The sequence below is a fragment of the Ictidomys tridecemlineatus genome, chromosome 4 (genome assembly GCF_052094955.1).
Source record: "Ictidomys tridecemlineatus isolate mIctTri1 chromosome 4, mIctTri1.hap1, whole genome shotgun sequence".
Lineage (NCBI taxonomy): Eukaryota > Metazoa > Chordata > Mammalia > Rodentia > Sciuridae > Ictidomys > Ictidomys tridecemlineatus.
Genome location: NC_135480.1, coordinates 207,882,776 through 207,888,190, shown reverse-complemented (window position 1 = coordinate 207,888,190; position 5,415 = coordinate 207,882,776). Strand labels below are relative to the sequence as shown.

The 5,415-nt window shown below is 61.2% G+C and overlaps 1 long non-coding RNA gene across 1 annotated transcript; it reads left to right on the top strand.

Annotated features, from left to right (window-relative positions):
* Positions 1-1,477: 1,477 nt before the first annotated feature.
* Positions 1,478-2,131, top strand: LOC120890071 (uncharacterized). Its single transcript, XR_005734334.2, has 2 exons — positions 1,478-1,566; positions 1,783-2,131. It is a non-coding gene; the product is annotated as an uncharacterized LOC120890071 (long non-coding RNA).
* Positions 2,132-5,415: the final 3,284 nt, after the last annotated feature.

Genomic DNA, 5,415 nt, shown 5'->3' with positions numbered 1-5,415 from the left:
GGGCCCTCCCCTGCCTTGAGCCTGGGCACTGGCCACACTCCTCCTGCCCCTGCTGGGGAGGCCGTGACCCAGCTCTCCACCTCCTAACCCTGGTTTCTGACCCCCGGCGGGAGCTGCCCGACTTGTCCCCACAGTCCTGACCACCACTCAGCTCATCTGGCCATACCCTTAAGGGGTTGGCTGCTCTGGGTGGAGGTCACCCTGTGTCCTCGGCGCAAGGCAGCGGCCCAGCAGGCTCTGGGCTGGGCATGAATGGAGGCGTGAATGGACCATCCTGAGCCTGTTCCCCAGGGAGCTTCCCGCCCAGTCATGGTCAGCAGCACACTCCAGGAGCCAGGCTCTGCGCGGGTGCAGACTCTCAGGAATGCTTTGGCAGCACAAAGAATTCGGCTCAAAGTCCCAATTGGACTTCTTATCTGAAAGGATTGCACAGAACCTTGGAATGTGCTTTGATCCTGACTGGCCCCCAGAGCACAGGCAAGGCAGGCCTGGCCAGGGGCCGCGGGGGGCCTCTGCTCCTGGCTAGCGCAGAGGCTGGGGGTGGGACAGGTCTTCCTGAGGTTGAGGCTGAGCCTTGGGCTCTGGGGACGCTCTCCGGGGGGCCTCCCCTCTCGGGCCTGGTTGGCACTTTGTTGGGAGTTACGGCACCCTCGGCTCTCAGCCAGGAGTGGCCCAGATGTGGGCCCAGTGAGGGCCACGTCCACCAGCCCCAGGGACATCCAAGTTCCCTCTCCTCCTGTGTCTTCCCCACACCTCCAGCCCCGGCCCCCTCTCCAGCTCAGGGCCCTCGAGAGTCTTCAGCAGGGAGCCAGGATTCCCTCTCCAGCTAGAAGGTCCAGCAGAGGCCGACCCTCCCTGCACCGCCAGGCCTAAGAGTTGGAGGAGACAGGGAAGGGACCCTCTTGTCTCAGGTGGCCAGGAGGCCCGAGTGGTGCAGGCGGCCCTGGAGTTGGAAGCTGGACCAGCCCGGCTCCCCGAGCCCTTTGCTCCTGGTGACCCAGGCTCAGCTTTGATCTCCCACCCCAGGCGCTGCCTACCAACGGGAAAAGCTTCTGGCCAGGGTCAGCAAGCGCACGGGCCTGGACCTGGGAGGCTGTTGACTCTGTGCTGTGCTATGAGCCGCTCTGCAGTGGGCTCAGGCCCCGCGGCCACTGGCCTGGGGCCCATTTCTGGCCACAGGAGGACCCTGTTTTTAGCTCAGGTCGTGTGTGATGAAACCCTGTCACGCAGACCCCGGTGACAGGAGTGTCAGCAGGAAGGGAAGACGGGAAGGAGCAGCGTCACCCCGGGCTCCTCTGACAAGCAGCAACGAGCCCCGATGCCCTCCAGGGTGGCAGAAGGATGGGGTGGGAGAACCCTGCTCGCAGGAGCTCACGGGATGGGCAGGACAGGGTCGAGCAGGAACCCTCCTCCTGGCTGTCCTTGGTCAGCGGTTACTCTGCGCTGACCCAGGCTAATTGCCCTTTCTCGCCGATCTCACAGATTCCTTCCACAAAACCAGTGTGGCAAGAGCACATCGCCAGGATTTGGGAGACGGAAGGCCCTGGAGGATCACCAAGAGCCCAGGTGAGTCAAGATTGGAAGCCAGGCCAACTGAACCCAGAGCTGCTCCGTCAGGAGCCCCGGGTGGAGGAGACGGTCCACCAGAGCAGAGCTCCTTCCGGCACAGCAGCGCCAGGGAGCCAGAGGACAGAGCCGGGAGAGGGCTCTGCTCAGGCACCCGCTCCCGGCTCTCCCACATGCTGGGCGTAACCATGTCTGATCTGACTGTGTCCCCACCAGGTTCCGTGTGCCGGGCGCGTGGGCCTCAGGCAATGGTGCGTGGAGGAGGGATGTTTAAGACGTCGGCTCCCTGGGAGGTCCCCAAGTCAACTGGCAGTGCCCCTGGGAAGGAGTGAGAGTTCCCAGTCTCTATGGTTCCCTGTTTGGTGATGTAAGCTCTTCGCCTCATACATGCTCCTGTCCTCCACCATGAGTTCCTCACCAGAGCCAAGCTGATGCCAACAGCGTATCCTCAAATCTCCATGACCTACATAAGCCTTTTTTCCCTTTTTAAAGACAGCCTGCCTTGGGTATTTTGTTATGGTAACAAAAACCAACTTAAACATTGTCTCATAGTTTTCATGCTGAAGTGTGGTTCGGTCATTTCCAACTTCCATTGCCTCCCCCATCAGTCCTGAGGGAAAGGGCCTTCCCTTCTGGTAATATTTGGCATCAGTATCTACCACAAATAGAGCCTCCTCACTTCTACAAATGAGGCTCTGGAGCCTTGAGAAAGTAGACCCGTCATGGACAGAGAGGAACTGATTTGAGCATCGACCATACGCTGGGTATTCTGCAGCACCATCCTCCTTTAATCCAAACCGTGGGTTCGGTGGGGTTACCTTGTCTTATAGGAAGGACTCAGGCTCCAAGGGGGAGCCTGAGTTTGGATTCAAGCCCAAGTTGTGAACCCCAAAGGCCCCAAACCCCCGTCAACACCTTCCACGGGGTTCTCACTTGGCCAAATCTTCTGGGAGGGCCATGTAGGGTGGAGGGGGCACCTATGACACCTCAGTCCTCCCTGCACGGCTGGACTCCGCTTATCAAAAGCAGGGCTCTCTGCAACGTGTCCTTCCCTCTCCGTGTCCATCACGGGGCCAGCGAGGACCAGGTGTTCAGAGATGACCTTAAACCCTCGGAGAATGGGAGTGGGGCAGTGGTGTAAGGGTCCACGCCTTTCAGTGGGGAGGGCCGTGGGCTGCACCTCGGAGCCCCCAGACCTGAGGCTGGCCCTTGCAGCCAGCTGGTGACTGAGCAGGCAAACAGGCCACGACCGACCACAGGTAAACCCAGGTGTGACCCACGCCTCGGGGCCAGACCAGGAGAGCAGCCCGGTACCTCCAGCGGCAGCCCAGAGAGCCTCTTATCCGCACCCAGCCCAGGGGCCTGCAGAAGTCAGCCCACTACCCCTGTAACTGCACCCTCCAGGGGTCGCCCAGACGCCAGGCCCAACTAAAACCCAGCTGCCTCCCTGATCTTTGGGCTTATTCCAACTTAGGAGGAAGCAGAGACTGCCCCACAGGCTTCCTACGCGCCCCAGGGGCGCTTCCACCAGCCCTGCGGCCTCCCCGCTGCAGCCTCCGCCTGGGTCCTCAGCTCAGAGTCCTCCCTGCTCTCCACTGACGTGCCCCTGCCCTCTGCCCGCCTTGCGGTCAATGCAAGTGGTGGTGGCAGCTGTCCTGCTCTGGCCGGCTCTGAATCGTCAGCTTTCCCATTCTTGCTTGCTTGTCTTTGCCAAGGGCACTCACCACCTGAGCCCCCCCCCCCCCCGGGCTCGGGTCAGTTAGCAGCGTCTGCCATGGCCACAGGCTTGGGGGTCAGAGCACAGACCAAGGACCTTCCCTGCCTACAGCCCTTCAGCTGCATCAGCCAGAGAGGCCCGAGTCGCGGCCCCCTCTGCCTCCCCATCCCAGTGACAGGCAGCCGTAGGGGAGGAGGGGACTGCCCGCCCACAGCGTCTAGCAAGAGGACAGCTCGGGGCTGGGCAGTTTCCACTCTCGCCCCTACTCATACTGGGATGAAAGAGCGAGCTTGGGAGCGTGGAGGGCAGCAGTAGATGTCCCCAGAGTCTGTCCTCTAGACATGAGTCAGCAGAATGGACGAGAGCCGTGGCCAGAGTCCCTTCTGGGCAGTGCTGCCCAGCAAGGAGCCGACTCCCTTAGCACGCTACAGTCAGTGTGTGAAGCAGCCCCCAACAGGGACACCTCCAGGCCTCCGGGCAGGATCAAGTGCCATTCTCAGCCATGGAAGGAGACAGGAAGTGCTGGGAAGCACTTCCGGGTCGAGCACACCCCTGTGGGCACCTGGCTGCCAAACTCCTCTCTAAGGAGCCCTCGGGGAAGCCCTGGGCTGAGCCCTAGGGAGTGGGGAGTATGCTAGGAGGAGTGGTTTCTGAGCCAACGCCAGCAAGCCATTAAGATGATGAGGATTCCTTAATGACTGACTGCTGTGTCTAGATGATGTCAATTAAGTTAAGCTGTGTGTAATTAGTTGGGTATATGTACCTCTGCAGTCCCGCAGAGAAGCGGTTCCTGCTATCTCGGGTGCCCGCTACTTTGAGTTTTCGCTCAGTTCCTGCTGAGTTCACTCACAATAAAGTAGTTCCCGATTCAACCTTCAAGTTGCTTGTCACCTCTCAGTTATTTAACCCAGCCTCAAACTTCCAGTCCTCCTGCCTCAGCCTCCCTAGTGGCTGGGATTACATGGGTGCAACTCTGCAGAAGCATTCTTTATCTTGATGAACAAGGGGACCTTCCTCAGTGTCCCTCAGGAGCAGACAAGAGGGCCACAGTGTGCTGTGCTCATGGCAGCAGAGCAGGCATCTGGCCTGGAAGGCCATTCACGAGAACAGGGAGACGCCTCACTCAGCCCTGCCCAGCACCCTCCTCACCAAGGGAGGGGTCCAAACGGGAAGAGCCGTGAGGCCCAGCGTGCAGGGTGCCCCTCTGCCCCTCCGGCCCCGCTGCCCCTCCGGCCTCGCTGCCCCTCAAGCCTCGTTTCCACACCCTTGGATGAGACAGGACAGAGTGAATGACGAGGATGCTCACTAGGACCTGGAGGTGTCCTGCCACCAGCAGACCCCTCGGAATGTGACCAGCATGCTCAGGCACAGGCCAGAGGGACAGTGAGGGAGCCAGGCCCCAAAGGACCCCAGGGCTCATGCCCACCCTCCCTGCAAGCTGCAGGAGGCAGGGCCAGAGACCCAGGTCCCCTGCTCATGCCCAGACACGGGACAGCACCCAGGACCTGCCCAGCTGGGAGAGCTGCAGCCTGCTCACCAGCGCAGATGTGGCCCCTGGGAGTCCCAAGAGGTGCACGAGAGAGCCAGAAGGGCCCCGTGGAGGTCGCTGCCCGTCCCTCTCTGCGTGTCCATGCAGGGCTGTCTGACCGTCAGACCAGGGCCGCGTTTCCTCCCGTGTAGACCTGGCTGAAGTGTGTGAACGTCCACGGTGAGCACACAGGCACTCGGTGGAGAAAAACATGCTTTTAATGAGTGGCCGAGAGAGGTCACCAAGAACCTCTGGAGGGTGGTGGGGCTAACCTGGCATTGGCACTCGGCCAAGGAAGGCCATGAACTGGGCATTGCCTGGTCCTGCCCCAGGAGGGAAGCTCTCCACGGCCAGATAGGGCCACCTCAGTGATCTTCACAGTGTCCCCAGCGACACCCACACAGGCCCAGCTGCTGCCTCCACTCCTGTCCCAGGCCACCCAAGCACATGTCTACCCTGAGCTCTCCCCAGCCACCCTGGCCTGGGGGAGGGGCAGAAGGCCCTGAGCAGGACCTGGCACGGTGGCAGCAGTTAGTTAGGAAAGCTCAGTCTCACCTCGAAGGAGCTGTGAGAGCTGGGCACACCGCCCCTCCCTGGGCCACTG